Raw genomic sequence first — 18,557 nt, 5'->3', positions numbered from 1 at the left:
CCGGCAATCGAAGGCTGGGACTCGGCTCTGCCGGTGTTGGCGCGCGCCCTCGCCTAGAGCCGGCCCGCAGGCCGCGAATGCCCCTCTCCAGGCCTGGCCGCCACCTGCCGGGGCTGGAGGCCACTTCCTCTTCGGTCCAAACTTTGGGGACTGTCAGACTCCAGGGCTGGCCGGGCGCGGCTCAACTTCCCCAGCGCGTCCAGCCCGCGGAACGCGACTGGGAAGCAGGGGAGGGGGAGAGGCGGCTGGGCCCGGCTCCCTGGCCCTCACCCAGGCAGTACCCTAGGCTGCTCTGGAGTCCTAGCAGCAGGGGCGGAGGGAGGGGCGGGTGGCGAGTCTGGTCCCACCCCTGCCAATCAACCCGCGGGCCCCGCCCACCTGCTTGCCTTAACCCCTTTCCGGCCCTGGCTGGGACTTGCCCAGCCGGCCCTTGACAAACAGCTTCAGCTTCCACTTTAACCCTGCTTTGGCTAGACTTTCTTTTTTTTTTTGGTTTTTTGTTTTTTGTTTTTTGTTTTTTTTAAAGATAGAGTGAGGGGGGAGAGAGAGAGAGAGAATTTTTAATATTTATTTTTTAGTTTTCGGCGGACACAACATCTTTGTTTTGCATGTGGTGCTGAGGATCGAACCCGGGCCGCACGCATGCCAGGAGAGCGCGCTACCGCTTGAGCCACATCCCCAGCCCCTGGCTAGACTTTCTTTCTTTTTTAAATACTTTTGATTGCACATGGACACAATACCTTTATTTTGTTATTTAGTTTTTTTATGTGGTGCTGGGAGTCGAACCCACTGCCTCACTCTCGCGCTAGGCGAGCGCTCTACCACTGAACTACAACCCCAGCCCTTGGCTAGACTTTTGAGTGTAACTTATTTTTTGTTACAGGATGCGTTTATAACATGTTTGTCAAAGATCATGCAATTCTATAGATATAATGGCTTTCCTTTGAACCCTTAAGTTCTCAGTACTTTTTCTTGTCCCAGTGCCTGAAATCTAGTAGCACTTTTGGTAGTGAGCTTTTGGGTAGCAATTACCACACGGTATTGTAATCATTTGTTGTGGCATTTATTTATGCATAATTCCCGACCCTACCCCGCCCCTTCTCTGGAAACTGAAACTTCCTGTAGGCTGAGGCCTAGACTGTTTACCTTTGTACCCACAGAGATTTTCTCCTGCACACGGTAAGAACTCAATAAATGATAGGTAAATATGTGAATAAATATGATTTTACTACATGCTGCCTATGTGATCTTAAGAAAACTACTTAACCTCTCTGTGTGTCTCTATTATAAAATGAGGTTTATAACAGTGTAATTCCCTCTTGTTGTTGTGAACATTTAGGAAGATAATGCAAGTTAAGTACTAAAGCACACTGCCAGACTAGAGACAGTGCTCTATATCTGATGGCAACTATTATTAGCAATCACAGGACATATTTCTAGTTTATGTAGGGTTAGGGTTACTGATTTCCTATGACAGGGATAGATAATAAACAATAACTAATTGCAAACAAATGTATGTGCATCATATTTTCTTTATCTATTCATCTGGTGATTCATAGGCTGATTCTGTTCTTAGCTATGATGAAAAGTGGCACAATAAAGCACGAGCATGCGTGTATCTCTTTTGTATGCTGACTTCACTTCCTTCAGATATTTACCCAGGAGGTGTTTACAGCCCGACCAAATGGTAGTTCTATTTTCAGTTTCTTGAGGAACTTCCATGCTGTTTTCCATAGTAGCCATACTAATTGACCTTCCCACCAGCAGTGTAAAAGTGTTTTTTTTTTTTTTCCATATCCTATCGACATTTGTTGTTGGGTCTTTTTTTGTTTGTTTTTATTTGGGGTTTTTCTTTCTTTCTGATAATAGCCATTCTAACTGGGGTTAATTGCAAACCTTTTTTAGCCTCTCTCCCCCAATATTTCAGCCAAAGACTTAAGTAAGCACTTAACTACATATATAGTAAATATGTATTTGTTCATTTAATTTTTTCAACAACCCTGTGAACTAGATACTATGGTGACTCCCATTTTGCATATAAAGAAATGCAAGCATGGATAAGTTAAGTATTTTGCCCAGGATCTAGTATAGGTTGAGCATCACTAATCTGAAAATTCAAAATCCAAAATGCTCCCCAAATCCTAAATCTTTTGAGCATCAGAGTGACACTATAGTGGAAAATTCTGCCCCATGAAACTTTGGTTCAGGCACAAAATATTAAAACTATTGTATAAAATTACTCTCAGGCTGTGTGTATAAGTAGTTTATGAAACATGAATGAATTTCATGTTTAGATTTGGGTTCCATCCCCAATATTTCTCAATAGGTATCTGCACATTTTTTAAATATTTATTTTAGTTGTAATTGAACGCAATACCTTTGTGTTATTTATTTATTTTTTATGTGGTGCTGAAGATTGAACCCAGGGCCTCGAACATGCTAGGCAAGCACTCTACTGCTGAGCAACAACCCCAGCCCCTAGGTATATGCAACATTTTTTAAAAATTCCAAAATGCTTCTGGTCCATGAGTTTCAGTTAAGAGGTACTCAGCCTGTAAATGGTGAAGTTAAGGATTGAACCTGAGTGATCTTGGCTCTGGATAGACAAATTCTGATCTTTACTACTCTTTTCCCTCTACAAATCATATCAAACCCTTCTCTATTAATGCCTTTTGTTGCTTATGGACCTCAGTATAACCTGAAGCCATAGAGTTAGTGGTATAAATGCACTTCCTCCCTTGGACCTTGGTTCCATGCCCTAACTATCTCTACTCTCCCCAATGACAGTAGGATTTGATAGGACCCTGAAGGTAGGGGGAGGATGCAAAGGGAAGCAGGGCAAAGAGGTTGGGAAACTGAATCATTTAAGTCCTAAAAGAACTTATGGAGTTTTGGTGTGAGTGTTGGCTGTGCTCCCTGTGCTAGGTACCTGGCAGGTGTCCCTGGGTTAAATCCACAGTACCAAAAGATGGCCTTGTCTCAAATTTGAAGGGTTAATTATTATTATTATTATTTTCAGTGTTGGAAATGAATCCCAGCACCTCACTCATGCTAGGCAAGTGTTCTATACTGGGCTGCATCACCAGCCCTTGAGGGGTTAATATTTAAGAGTGAATTCAAGAATCAGAGAAAGAGGAAGAGGGGTAGGGAGAAGAAATAAAGAGAATATTAGGAGAAAATTAAAGAGTCTAGGTCCATATATTTTTGTTTTGTTTTTGTGTTAGTGGGGATTGAACCTAGGGGTACTCTAACTGAGCCACATATCTTCCCCTTATTTTATTTTGAGTTGCCCAGGCTAGCCTTGAACTTGTGATCTTCCTGACTCAGCCTCCCTAGTTGCTGAGCCTGCAGGTATGTGCCACTGCGCCTGGCTTAGGTTCACGTAAATCATATTTAGACCACAAGTATCTTTGGGAATGGGCCTGTAGAAACATTCTTGGAAATCTTTAGGGAATTATTGAAAATAGTGGAAGTAATGGAAAAGGGCAGATATTTAGTTTAGGTTTTTTTTTTCCGTATTGGCGACTGATCCAGGGCACTTTACCATTCAGCTACATCTCCAGCCCGCCTCCTCCACCTTTTTTTTTAAAAGACAGGTTTTGCTTAAGTTGCTTAGGGCCTTGCTAAATTGCTGAGGCCGGCCTCAAACTTGCTAACTTCCTGCCTCACCCTCTGGAGTCACTGGGATTATAGGCATGTGCCTTTGTGCCCAGCAGATATTTAGGTTTGTTTTTTTTTTTTAATATTTATTTTTTAGTTGTAGTTGGACACATACACTTATTTTATTTATTTATTTTTATGTGGTGCTGAGGATCAAACTCAGGGACTCCCACATGCTAGGCGAGCGTTTTACCACTGAGCCACAACCCTAGCCCCAGATATTTAGTTTTTAAAATATCTTTTTTATGCTAGGTACTGTTTAAAACACTTCACATACATTATCTCATTTAATGCTCATCACACCTCAAGGAAGTAGGTATTATTTTTGTCCTTGTTTTAAAATTGAGGAAACTGAGTCACGATCAGATAACTTGCTCAGATCTAAATATTTTTTTTTTTTAAAGAAGGAAAGACATGAAGAAACGTTTTATAGGATTTCTTTCTTTTTTTTTTAAAGAGAGAGTGAGAGAGAGGGAGAGAGAGAGAGAGAATTTTAATATTTATTTTTTAGTTTTTCGGCGGACACAACATCTTTGTTTGTATGTGGTGCTGAGGATGGAACCCGGGCCGCACGCATGCCAGGCGAGCGCGCTACCGCTTGAGCCACATCCCCAGCCCCCAGATCTAAATATTATTACCATGTACAAGAACCTAAACTTGAATCAAGCTGTCTGGATCAGAGTCCTTGCTGTTAAACATGATAGATTCTAGAATATTCACAGCAAGGACTTTCAAACCTGGCTAATTTCTAGACTAGATTTTAAAACAGATGGCTTGTGACTATGCAAATAACCTGTCAATCATTCACCTGTCTGCTTTCAGATTCATTCTTCTATCTCTTCTTGTAAACTACATTTCCCAGGCTTCTTTGCAGAGTGACTTTGGTCTAGGTTCTGCTATTAGGAGGCTTGGTGGAAAGCTGGAGGGGAGGGGAAAGGAGGATCCAGGATGTACACTGTCTCTCTGCTTCAGCTTTATTTTCAGTAGGAACTATACATCTTCTATGGTACTAGGTCTCTCTAGGAAGCCCGACCTCCTCTCTTCTTCCAGCTTCCTGCTGTTGCTAACCCATGGCCTATCTCAACATCTCCTTTTTGGCTTTTTAGCAATTTAATCATATTTATGACTATATTTCTGTTAAATTTCTTCTCTTGACTGTCTGGCATGGGCTATTTTCCTGACTAGATCCTGATCCATAAGGATAATTGCCAAGGAAGTTGGCATAGTTTACCAAGAAATAGACACATTATTCTAAAATAATTCTTTTTGGGAGTATTACTTAGGCAGTACCATAAACGCAGACAATCTGGATTTAAGCCAATAGGAAAATCTGGGTTGAACTAGCAGTCTCAGACTGAAGTATGTTCATGGTAAACACATCAAAACTGATGTCAAGGGGCATCCCTTGGAGTATAGCTCAGTGGTAGAGCACTTGCCTAGCATGCACAAGTGCCTGGGTTTAATCCCCAGGACCCTACACACACACAATCCCTAAAACTTGACATCAATCTGGAAAATCCCAGTTAACATATAAAAAATTAATTATCTGAATGAATGAAGATGCAGAAAGTAAGTTAATCATGTTTTTTTCTTTTAATTTTTTATTTGTTCTTTTTAGTTATACATGACAGTAGAATGTATTTTGACATATCATACAAAATTAATCAGATTTTAAGATGAACATGAATTGGAATTGAAAGGTAGAAGAGAAACGGGGAGTGGTAGCACATGCCTGTGAGCCCAGCTACTCAGGGTCGGGGCTGAAGCTGAAGGATTGCAGTTTCAAGGGCAGCTGAGCAATTTAGTGAGACTGTCTCAAAATGAAAAGCAAAGGGATGGAGTGTAGCTTAGTTGTAGAGGACCCCTGGGTTCAATTCTCAGTATCCCCCCTACACACACACACACACACACACACGCACACACACACACAGAGAAGGGATGGGAATGTTGCACAGTGGTAGAGCAGTTTGTTAAGCCCTTGGTTCAATCCCCAGTATGCTTAAAAAAAAAAAAGACTAAAGATTTTGACCACCTAAAACAATGGATCTAGAGTATCTACAATGACAGAAAAAACTCCAAAATTCTACACTTAGGTTAAAACACCAACTTACAAAAAGGATAGCTGACTTAACCATTGTTTGTATAAAAAGGAATAAAATATTTCAGATGGTTCTAAATGCATGTGAATAAATAACATAGTGCAATCGCATGAATACTAGAGAAGCAGTATGGAGTCAGCCTCGCTGGGTTCAAATCCCAGTTTTACCTTTTATTTAAGTTGAATGACATTAGCAAACATTTTATTTCTGTATGTCTTAGTTTGTCCATGAATAAAATGGGGATGATGATAATGTTAATGTTTAGCTATCTACTTCTGTATAGCAAATTACTCTAAATTCAGTGGTTTAAATCCACTAACATTTATTTTCTCATTGGTTTTCTGGTTCAGCAATTCAGAAGCAGTGGATAATTCTGGCTTAATTGCAGTCATCTAAAGGTTTGGGGATGGATAATCCATCTCCAAAATGACTCACCTGCTTGGCAAGTAAGTTATTAGCTGTTGGCAGGAAGATCCAGTCCCTTTCCATGTGCCGATCTCCACAGTATTTGCGTATCCTCATGATAAGGCAGCTGGCTTCCCCCAGAAAGATCAATCCAAAATAAAGCAAAATGGAAATTACGATGTTTTTAATACCAAGTGTCAGAAATCATACTCCATCATTTCTGCAGTATCCCTTTAATTACATAGGTCACTCTTCTGCTTTATAGGAAAACACATATTAAGAGATAAGGATCTTTGGGATCCATCCTGCAGGATCTGGACAATGATCTGCCTTCTAGTCCCCAAAGATGCGTGTCCCTTACATATGCAAATTTGCTTAATTCTCCTGAGGCACCCCAAAGTCTCATCTCTTTATTATGTCAGCTTGAAGTCCAGAATCTTCTTGTCTAAAATAGATCCATGGCCCTTACCTAGTATGTGTGAAGACCTGGATTCAATCCCAGTACCACAACAAAATAAAAAGAAATAACAGGGCCAGATACAGATGAGGCTCCCCAGGACTAATTCCTTAAGTACAGCTCCTTGAGTACAGTTCCTGTTGATCTGAAAAACCTATGAACTAAAGAGAGAATTTATATTCCCTGCTTTGGCCCATCATAGTGGTGGGATGTGGGATTAGCACAGGATAACTTCTATAGTTGTTCCTACTTGAAAAATGGGAAAATGGATATACAAAAGACTTACTTGTCCATAGAAATTCTAAAATCCAACAGAAGCTGGATGCAGTGGCACATACCTATAATCTCAAGGGCTGGGAAGGTGGAGGCAGGAGGATTGTGAGTTCAAAACCAGCCTCAGCAATGGTGAGGCACTAAACAATTTAGCAAGACCCTGTCTCAAAATAAAAAATAAAATGGGGGATTGGGGCTGTAGCTCAGTGGTAGCATGCTTGCCTAGCACATGGGAGGCACTGGGTTCGATCCTCAGCACCCTATAAAAATAAATAAAGGGGCTGGGGATGTGGCTCAAGCGGTAGCGTGCTCACCTGGCATGCGCATGGCGCTGAGTTCGATCCTCAGCACCACATACAAATAAAGATGTCCACCGAAAACTAAAAAATAAATATTAAAAATTATCTCTCTCTCTTAAAAAGAAAGAAAGAAAGAAAGATATCCTGTCCATCTGCAACTAAAAATAATAAATAAATAAAATAAAATGGGCTAGGGATGTGGCTCAGTGGTAAAGCGCCCCTGGGTTCTATCTCAAATACAACAAATCAAAACAAAAGAACAGCAACAAATCCAACAGAATACAGATTGGTCATTCCTTGATTAGAATTCAAAGCCTGAGCATAATTTTCCATAGCTCTTGGCTCCAAGTGTAGACTCCTTCTAAGAAAGCCTTCTAAGTTTTCCTTTTCCATAAAAGATAGCCCATGCTTTGAACTGTGTGGTTTTCTTAGCCTGATTTTTGCTGTAGAAGACTGAAGGTTAAAAGCCCTCTTCACATTTTTTATTGTCTCTGTCATTTTCTTTTTTTTAATATTTATTTTTTAGTTGTAGATGGACAATACCTTTATTTATTTATCTTTATGTGGGACTGAGGCTTGAACCCAGTGCCCCACACATGCTAGGTGAGTGCTCTACCACTAAGCCACAGCCCCAGCCTCTTATTTATTTATTTTTATGTGGTGCAGAGGATAGAACTCAGGGCCTCACACATGGTAGGTGAACACTCTACCTCTAAGCCACAACCCCAGCCCCATTCTTAGATCTTTTTTTAATTTTTAATTTTTATTTTTTGGCAGTTCTAGATGGACAGCATGCCTTTATTTTATTTATTACTATTTTTTTTTTTACGTGGTGCTGAGGATCAAACCCAGTACCGCACACACGTGAGGCAAGTGCTCTGACACTGAGCTACAACCCCAGCTCCCCTTAGATCTTAATAAAGGAAGTTATCTTAATAAATGCATCTCTATTTTCTGAAAATACCCTAGATTTGATGTTTTCCTAGAAGCCATTTTAAACTTTCAGCATAATATGCTATCTAGAGAGACTGAGAATTTAAAAATCCAGCATGCCCATACTCCCAGTGGCTTGAGAGGGTGAGGCAGGGGGATCGAAAGTTTAAAGCCAGCCTCAGCAACTTATTGAGGCCCTAAGCAACTCAGTGAGACCCTGTTTTGAAATAAAGTACAAAAAAGGGCTGGGTATGTGGCTTAGTGGTTAAGTGCCCATGAGTTCAATTCCCAGCACCTAAATAAATAAATAAAATATAACAATTTCTGTCTCCCTTTTCTTTGTCTTTTTTCCCCCTTTCCTTTTCTTTTAAACAGTATCCCCCCACCCCCAGCTTATCTCTCTCTTCTCATATTTTAAACATCAAAAAAGAAACCAGGTGTCATCTTCAATGCTTTGCCTGAAAGTCTTTTTATATTTCCCATTAAGTAGCTACATTTTCTTCTTTTCACATTACTACAGGTTAACTACTGAAACTAAACTTGCTTCATAAAAATCCTCTTTTTAGTTTCAAAAACACTTCCTTGTTTTCCTTTAAATCTTCCCTGGCTGTCTCTTTAAAGGCCCTTATGTTTCTACTGGTCACTTTAAGGCATTTGAGACTTCCATTAACATTCTTCTCAAAGTCTTCCAATTTTTCTCCTTTTCCTGATTGCATAGTCAGTCTTACCTTTTATGTTCATCATAGCAGGCTATGTTCCAGTGCCCAAATCTATATTAGTTATCTATTGCTGGATGACAAATTTCCTCACAATATAAACAGTTTTAAAATTTATTTTTGAAATACTGGCGATAGAACCCAGGGATGCTCTAATCCTGAGCTACATCTTCACCTTTTTTATTTTATTTATTTTTTTGGTACTGGGGATTGAATTTAGGGGCACTCACCACTGAGCCGTATTCCCAGCCCTATTTTGTATTTTTTTTTTTTTTTGTACCAGGGATTGAACTCAGGGGCATTGAACCACTGAGCCACATCCCCAGCCCAATTTTGTATTTTATATAGAGGCAGGGTCTCACTGAGTTGCTTAGTGCCTTGCTCTTGCTGAGTCTGGCTTTGAACACGTGATCCTCCAGCCTCAGCCTCCTGACCCACTGGGATTACAGGCGTATATTTTTGATTTTGAGACAGGGTCTTCCTAAATTGCCAAGGCTGGCCTTAACACTTGCTATCCTCCCGCCTCAGTCTCCCACATCTCTTGGATTACAGTCATGCACCACTGTGCGTGATTGATTGTTTACTCTTGGAAGTCACATAGTGTCACTTCTCCCAGATTCTATAAGAAACAGATCACCAAAGGCCAGACCACATTCCAGGAGATGAATTAGTTTTTTCTTTTGAAGAAAGGAGTATCAAAGAATTAGTGACTTGGCACAAAGTAAGCATTATATAACAGTTAGGGATGATTATTCCACTGATCAAATTACATTGAACGATTGTCTTAATAATAATGAGTATTTACACTCTGCTAAAAGGTTCTATCCTTCCTCTGTTCCACTCCAAACGCTTCCTATTTCAGTCAGAGTAAGAGCCATTTTCTGCAATAGCTTACAAGGCACTATAGGATCTTGTCTTGTTACGTGTGTCTGATCTCCTCTCTTGCTATTCTCTTCCATTCTGTTCCAGCCACACTACCATATTCTGAGGTTTTAATCTGGCAGGCATGCTCTCACCTCAGGGTCTATGGTATATGCTATTATTTTTAATATTCTTCTTACCAAGAACAACCTGGCTTGTTCCATGGTAACCTCTGTTAGTGGGTCCTTCCCTGGCAACACTACCTGAGATTACGTCTCCAATTCTTTCTCTTCTTCAACTGACTCTTCTTCTTAGCACTTATCACTCTCTAGTATTCTATATTTTACTTCTTTGTCACATTTACTGCCTGCTCCTCTCACGAGAATGTAAGTTTCATGAGGGCAAAGATCTTTTTGTTTACGGTTATGTCTGCAGTACCAAAAACAAATTCTGGCACTGGTGGGTACTCAATAAATCCTTTCATATGTGTGTGTGTAGTGCGGGGAGGTGCTGGGGATCAAACCAGGGCCTAGCACATGTTAGGCAGATGCTCTACCACTAGGTTACCTTCCAAGCTACTTTTAAAATGTTTAATTTTTGCCGGGCACAGTGGCACATGGCTGTAATCCCAGCAGCTCAGGAGGCTGAGGCGGGAGAATCATGAGTTCAAAGCCAGCCTCAGCAATGGTGAGGCGCTAAGCAACTCAGTGAGACCCTGTCTCTAAATAAATACAAAGTAAGTCTGGGGATTTGGCTCAGTGGTTGAGTACCCCTGCCCTAAATAAGTAAGTAAGTAAATAAATAAAAAATATTGTGTCCATCTACAACTAAAAAAAAAAAAAGTGGATTTTTTGAAAAAAAAAATGTTTAATTTTGAGACAGGGTGCCGCAGTCCGGCTGCAGCAAAATAACTGGGGGGGGGGGCGGGTGACGAATAACTTGTGTACGTTGATACAGCAGGAGTAGGAGCCGTTTATTGCAGGACAGGAGCAGTATTTATACATTCCACACAGCTTATCTAATTAGCATAAACTAGATACATCAATCAACCAATAAGGAATCTCCACACTTAATGGCTCGATTTTGTTACTTCTCAAACCACTCCCTCTGGCATTTTGCCAGGCACCATCCAGACTTGTTTACGAACTCTAACATTCCCCTGGCAAAATGCCAGGTGTTATTTTGACTTGTTTACAGACTCTAACAACAGGGTCTCATATGTTGCCAAGGATAGCAAGTTTAAAGCCATCAGCCTCCCGAGGAATTGGGATCACAGATGTGTGCCACCATGACCAGCAAGAAATGCTTGCTGAATGAATAGATGAAACAATGATTCATCAGGGACGTCTTTTAATCCACTCAGCTGTCCTTCATATTATTATTTGTGCTTTAAAGATGAGGAAACCGAAGCTCAGGGAGGATAATTTATAGGAAGTCACTGAGTAGGAAGTAATAAAGATTGGATTGAGATCCAGATTGTGTAATTCCAGAATACTCACCACTAATCAAAAATATGATACTGCTTCTCCATGCACTGGAAAAAGCCACTCTTTAAAAGATTAATAAAATGAAATACCTCAGTTCAGAGGAAGGTAATAGGATGTTGAGGGGTCTCTAAGCCATGTCATGTAAGAAGCTATTTATGGGACTAGAAAGGCGTTTCTTTTCTTTTTTAAATTTATTTTTTAGTTGTAGATGGACACAATGTCTTTATTTTTATGTGGTGCCGAGGATCGAACCCAGTGCCTCACATGTGTGAGGCAAGCACTCTATTGCTGAGCTATAGCACAAGCCCCCTAGAAAGGCTTTCAATAAAGAAAAGTTTAATGAGCAACAGAATTCATGAAAACTATAGATTCAGATATTTGATGGGCTGTATGTAATATGAAATAAGAATTTGTATATTGTATTTAATTTGAAGGATAGAAACTGGAATTAACAGAGCATATGAATAAGGTCAGAGCTACCAGTGGTAGGGTGTTCATGCACAAGGCCCTGAGTTCAATGAATATGAAGAAAAAGAGAAAGAGGAGGAAGTTCAGTTGACTCTCCACTTGAGGTGTAGAGGTGAGGTCGTGGGTTGGTATAAAATGACACTTATCTGGCCATTCAGTTTTCCTTGAAAAGGTGACTTGGTTCATGAGAGACAAGGGGAATGGGAGCTTTAAATTGTGTTAGATGCTAAAATGAGGCCAAAGAAAGTACAGACTGAGGGAAGAAAGGGGTCATGAAGGCCTCATAGGAAGCAGTTTCAGTAAATGCCTGGTGGCTTTTTTTTAAACTTCTGTTGCTAGAGATTGAATCCAAGGGTGCTCTACTCCTGAGCTAAAACCCAGTCCTTTAAAATTTTTTTTCAAAAATTTTCAAATTTCAGGGGGCTGGGGATGTGGCTCAAGCGGTAGCATGCTCACCTGGCATGCGTGTGGCCCAGGTTCGATCCCCAGCACCACATACAAGCAAGGATGTTGTGTCCGCCAAAAACTAAAAACAAAAAAAAATTAATTAATTAAAATTCTCTCTCTCTCCCCCCCCCCCTCACTCTCTCTTTAAAAAAAAATTTTTTTTTCAAATTTCAGGGCTGAGGTTGTGGCTCAGTGATAGAGCGCTCGCCTCACATGTGCAAGGCCCTGGGTTCGACCCTCAACACCACATAAAAATAAATAAGTAAAATAAAGGTATTATGTACAACTACAACTAAAAAATAATTTAATTTTTTTTTCAAATTTCAAAATTAAATTTTGAAAAAATGGAATATTACTCGTCTTTAAAGAAGAATATAATTATGGCATTTGCTGGTAAATAGATGAAGTTGGAGAATATCATGCTAAGTGAAATAAGCCAACCCCCAAAAACCAAAGGCCAAATTTTTTCTCTGATATGCAGGTGCTAATTCACAACAGAGGTGGGGGGGGCACTAGGGAAGAATAGAGTTACTTTATATTAGGTAGAGGGAAGTGAAGGAGGAGAGGTGATACGGGGACAGGAAACATATTAGAATGAAACAGTTTTTATTACTTTATGTTTATATATGGCTGCATGACTGATGTAATTCTACAACATATACAATCAGAAGAATGAGAAATTATATCCCATTTATGTATGATATATCGAAATGCATAAATGCATTATACTGTCAGGTATAACTAATTTGAACAGATAAAAAAATTATAAAGTTTAAGAAAAAAACAGGTGTGGGAATGTCTGCTTCTAATTATCCTTGCTACTTTTTAAGTCTTTGTCAATCTGCTAATCTGACAGGTAAATAAAGATATATAATAAATATTTTAATTTAAAAAAGGTGAAATTGGGCTGGGATTGTGGCTCAGCGGTACAGCGCTCGCCTAGTATGGGTGGGACCCGGGTTCAATCCTCAGCAACACATAAAAATAAAGGCATTGTGTTGTGTCCATCTACACCTAAAAAATAAATGTTAAAATAAATAAAAAATAAAAAAGGTGAAATTGAGACTGGGTCTATATTGCCCATGCTGGCCTTGAACTTGTGATCTTTCTGGGATTACAAGATGCTCCACTTATAAAATGCATGGGTTGCAGATGTAGAGGTTGGGTTAAAAACAAATGACAAGTGAAAGAATGTAGACAGCTCTAAAAAACTTTGGCTTGAGAGAACAGGAAAAAATGGGGGAAAATTATGCAGTATCCAAGAGAGAGTTTTTCATGATGAGGAAACCTCTTTGTCTGAAAGGAGAGGTAGAGTTGAAGACACTACCATATGGTTACAAGAGCTAGTTTATGGTCTGGAAAAGAATGAAAAACAGTTTAACAACTCCTTCTCCTCCTCCTCCCCTCCTCCTCCCCTCCCCCTCTCCCTCCCCTCCTCCTTCTTCTCCTTCTCCTCCTTCTCCTTCTCCTTCTTTCTAGTGCCAGGAATTGAACTCAGGGGCACTTAATAACTGAGCCACATCCCCAGTCCTTTTTTATATTTTATTTATTTAGAGATGGGGTCTTCCTGAGTTGCTTAGGGCCTCACTGAATTGCTGAGGCTGGCATTGAACTTGTGATTGTCCTGCCTCAGCCTCCTGAGCCTCTGGGATTACAGGAGTGCCACTTCCCCGGGTCGGTTTAACTTTTTATGTGGGCTGGGGGCACACCTCCCTGGTTTGGGAGTGACCTCAATCATATCCATTTTTTCAGCCTGTGATATATTATAAAATTAAGAAATATTAAAATGGTTTTTAAATGCTTGGTATATTTAAAATACTTATGAAAAAAATTAGCACAAACAATGCAATAATATAATGCTGTTTATAAGATATCTACAGGAATTTTTTTAAACTACAAAATTAGAAATGTAAGGACCTTTAATAAATGTGAGATTGGGACACCAGGGATTCTCCTGGCCCTAGGCTGGGAAGAAGATAAGAGGATGCTGCAGGTTGTAAACCTCCCACGAGGCATGGGTTTGACTTCCAAATGACTCAGGTAGGTGAAAAACAAAAGAAGTCCCATTTTTAGGTAAATGGGACACGAGACTTTCTTACCCCACCCCTTAACCCCCCTTGGGAGTTCTAGGATAGCACTCTGGTCCTGGAGTCAGGTCTCACCTGAATTCTGACCCTGGGATCCAGGAGACAGGCATCCTGGGGTGAGCCGTGTCGGAGGCATCCACAGGAGGGCAGTGTGGCAACTCGGAAGCGCTCTGAGAAGAGGTCGCAGAAGGGCTTCCCATCCTCTCTCCGGTTGGCCCTCTGTCCCTTAGGTACCCGCTCCACTCTCTTTCCAGAGTCGGTCAGGGCTGCCCGCCTACTCCCGCACTGGGACACCAGACGGAAACTCTGACTTTTTCCTCTCTGTAACTGGCAAGGCTAAGAACGTCTGGTCGGCCTCTCTTCCCCAGAGTCCCACTCCTTTAAGTACAGGTGTCCAGGGTGGAATCATAGGAAGTGGAAAGGGGGAAGGGATAGGTTGGTGGTTTCGGTGGTCCTGGGATGGTGGTGATGTTGGGGCGGGGGGGGGGGGGCGCGGGGGTTGCCATGCTTTTCTCAATTCTTCAGGTCAGGCTTGCAGCTCCAACACTCAACACAAGGGGGCGCTACCATACTGCAAACCCTGCCTAGACGGCCTCTGCTGGAGAGCATGGTGGCCCCAGGCACAATGGAATGGGATGAGTGTTCCTCCAGATCCCTTCCCGGGCTTTCCTCCACTTGGAACTTATGCAAGGGTAGGGATGTAGGACAGTTGTAGAGGGCTTGTGTAGCAAGGCAGTGGGTTTGATCTCTGAAAACACACACACACACACACACACTCCTATCTTGTGCAGGGTTAGTCTTGTGCAGGAATAGTTTGGGGGCATCCCTGGATCCCAGGCCAGTAAAGTAGAGGAACCAGTTTAGAAACATCTGGCCATGGGACGTTAGAAAAGTGTAGGTAAGAGACCCCTCCCTGCTGGACACTCCAGGTAAGGGTACAGGCTGGGCTGGGGTGCAACCTGAAGGCTTGATATTTACCGAAGAGTTGGGTCATCACAGCTGGAAATTGATCACTCCCAGGTTAAGAACAGGCTGTAGGTATAAGTGGTAGGCCCTGTAGGGACAAAGTAGGAGGTATGAACCTCTTTACATCAGTATATTCTTCCTTCCTTCCTTTTTTGCAGTGCCAGGGATTGAACCCAGGGCCTCACACGTACTAGGTAAGTGCTCTTGCACTGAACTACATCCCCAGCCCTTTTTTATTTGATTTTTTATTCTACTTTAAGTTTTCCAGGCTGCTCTTGAACTTTTTTTTTTTTTTTTTTTGGTACTGGTATTGAAACCAGGGGTGCTTAATCACTGAGCCACATCCCCAGTCCTTTTTTATATTTTATTTTGGGACAGAATTTCACTGAGTTGCTTAAGGTCTCACTAAATTGCTGAAACCGACCTTGAACTCCTGATCCTCAGATCCTCTTGCCCCAGCCTCCCAAGTTGCTGGTATTATAGGTATGCCCTGCAACACCTGGCTGTCCTAGAACTTTTGTTGATCTTTCTGCCTCAGCCTCTGGGGTAGCTGTGATTACCGGTGTGTGCATCATGCCCAATCTTTTCTTCCTTTTACAAACATTTTAGGGGGCTGGGGTTGTGGCTCAGTGGTAGAGTGCTTGCCTAGCATGCATGAGGCACGGGGTTCAATCCCTAGCACCACATAAAATAAAAACTAAATAAACAAAATAAAGGTATCATGTCCATCTACAACTAAAAATATTTTTAAAAAACCCCCCAAAACAACATTTTAGGGGCTGAGGCTGTAGCTCAGTGGTAAAGTGCTTGCCTTGCATGTTTGTGGCACTGGGTTCAATTCTCAGCACCACATAAAAATAAAGATACTGTGTGTTCATCTACAACTAAATAAAAAAAAATTTTTAAAGATCAAGGTGAGATATACATTTTACAAAGTCCATGAAGTATAAATATATATCTCTGATTTTTCAGCTTACATATTCAGTACTTGTATATACACAATACTTATGTAGGTATGTATACAATACTTACATAATCACAACTACTGCTGACAATTCAATTTAACAAACCTTTATCCAGTGCCTTCAGTGTGCCTAGCACTATCTTACTCTTTTGTAAGAAAAGTGAGGGCAGAACATGTTTATCGGTGGCTGTGATGGGGTCAGTATTATGAACAGTAGGAGTTCCTTGACAGAACTACACTATCAGTGTCTGGTAAAGGAAAGCAACAGCTGTATGATCTGATCCTAGTGGCCATCATTTTGTGATCTAAAGAAGATAGAATTGTCTGCCATGTCTGAATATACTCAACCAAAGACCCTCAGATACATTATTGGATTCAGGAAATGTTGTCAGGGCAGCCACGCTCCTAGCCCAAAGTCAGGCACTGAACAGAGAGAGAGAACATTCTGAGAATTGATCTTGTTCTCTAGCCCAGTGGTACATATCTCTGGGAGCTGGCTAAAGAAGGGTGACTGACCACAGAACAAATCAAAATGACTAGAGCCTGTGGCAGATGTGAATTCGCTAGGCCTTCTAAGAGGCTGACTTCCCCCTCCCTTTGTGGGCATCCTGGCCTTGCCCGATCCAAATCCCATGCTGCCCCAAGTCAGGGAAGTGCGCCTAAGTGGGAAATCAAGTGAGCAAGCAGGATGTGACCCAGAGCAAGGTAGCTCCCAGGCCAGGCTGGCCCCTGAGTCAAGGAGCTACTTTAGGCACTCAAAGGAAACCCTTCCGCCCATTCACTGCAGTGTCACCTCCTCTTCTGTCTGCTCTACTATCCTTCTCTACACAGGGGTGGTCTTTGGGGGCAGAGGACTGGTCTCTTTTTCCTCTAAACCATGAGGGCTACGTGGCTGAGGAATGAGGGATTTTGAGGGGAGCTGGCTTCAGCATGGAGGCAGAGGAAGATGCTTCCTGGGGGTATGATGACAGCCCTGATCTGGGGTGTCCAGTGATCCCACTGTGGAACCCTTGGGGCCAGGACTGATGGCAGGGGAGGACACAGGGGGCTGGGCCTGGCTGGGGAAGGCTGGCCTGGAAGGAGCTGAGCCATCGGCGCTGGGCCAGAGTGGAAAGTATGTGTGTGAGCTCATTTGGAAGGTGGCTTCTGGCCAGTCAGCCTTCCAGGCCCTGGCTGCCTAGGCCCCTCACAGGCTGCCTCTAGGTCTCCCCAGTCTCCCAAGCCTGTCTGAGGGAGAAAGGCAGTAACCCCCAGGAATGGGCTAATGTTGCAGAATTTGTTCTAGAGGAGGGGAACTTGGATTAGTGGATGGTAGGAAAGGGGTTACAGGGGCTGCAGGATGATAGGGCAGCCCCCAGGCCCTTGAGCATAGTCATCTACCACCCCACCTTTCCCCTAGCTGCTATCATGGTCTTCCTCAGAGTCTTGGTGCACCCTTCTTTCCTTCAGAGTGCCTGCTCCTGTCCCTGAGAAGGGAGGTGATGGAGTTCCTGGGGAGGAACCCTTCTACCCTGCATGCCTACCTGCTATACGGAAGCTGCTACAGAACATAATAAGCAGAACCGCACATGCTGACAGATCCCCAGAACACACTGCCATGAAGACACCTATCTACCTAGGGTCTACACTGGAAGAGACACCAAAGAGACAGTGTCAGAATTTGCTTGCACAGGAGAAAGAAGAAGAAAAGTCCTATAAGGTTTTAAAATTTGGATGAGTAAACTGTGACCTTAGCAAGTGATTAATCTTTCTGAGCCTCAGTTTCTTTCTGCATCACTGCATGTTGTGAGGATCTCAGTGAATGCTAGCTTCCCCTTTGTTGGAAATGGAAAGCGTATGCAGGGGGGATAGAGAGGACTGGCAGGCCTGTCAGACTGAAGAGGGGGGTCCTGGGGGAGAACAACAGAGGACCAGCAGGCTAACCAGATTGTAAGCGGGTGGGGACATCCCTTTGCCCAGTCCTCTCTTCTCCAGAGGGCGTGGTCCTCATAGATCTTTCCTTCCCAGCCCCGCTGACCCAGCGACTGGCTGGCAGCCTTGGAGGCATGGGCCCAGCTGGTGAGCAGGAGCCTTGGAGAAGGGGAGGTGATGGCAAGGGAGTTCATGGCCCCCTTCAAATGTGTGGGGCACAGCGGTAGGAAGAGTACTACCCTCCTTGACCCTCATCCCCAGTCCAGCATCTCCTTTAGACCTGTTTCCCTGGGTTCTTCCCAAACTCTTTATAGATTCCCCTTGGCTCCCTCCTGGCTGCTCCAACTCACATGTGCTGCTTTCGAATAAAGGAACTTGGAACCACAGAAACTGGGTCAGGCCCAATGGATAGATCAGCCAGCGAAAGCAGAGTTTGCAGGTCCTTGGGAGCCACAGGGCCTTCTGTCTCCCCTCATTCCTGCCTAACCCAGTGGTTCACTCAACTGGGGCCTCGTGATCACTCA

At 42.5% G+C, this 18,557-nt stretch overlaps 1 long non-coding RNA gene across 2 annotated transcripts; it reads left to right on the top strand.

Moving 5' to 3' along the window:
• Positions 1-370: 370 nt before the first annotated feature.
• On the top strand, positions 371-17,867 carry LOC124107304 (uncharacterized). 2 transcript variants are annotated; one of them, XR_006856358.2, is made up of 4 exons: positions 371-1,179; positions 6,110-6,205; positions 15,317-15,352; positions 17,572-17,867. It is a non-coding gene; the product is annotated as an uncharacterized LOC124107304 (long non-coding RNA). The 2 variants fall into 2 exon arrangements; XR_009228708.1 differs by lacking the exons at positions 371-1,179; positions 6,110-6,205 and adding an exon at positions 14,720-14,884.
• Positions 17,868-18,557: the final 690 nt, after the last annotated feature.

Source organism: Marmota monax, unplaced genomic scaffold (genome assembly GCF_021218885.2).
Source record: "Marmota monax isolate L192 unplaced genomic scaffold, Marmota_monax_Labrador192_F-V1.1 WCK01_AAM20220418_F8-fsc00079, whole genome shotgun sequence".
In the NCBI taxonomy this organism is placed as follows: domain Eukaryota; kingdom Metazoa; phylum Chordata; class Mammalia; order Rodentia; family Sciuridae; genus Marmota; species Marmota monax.
This window is presented reverse-complemented; position numbering and strand designations above follow the sequence as displayed.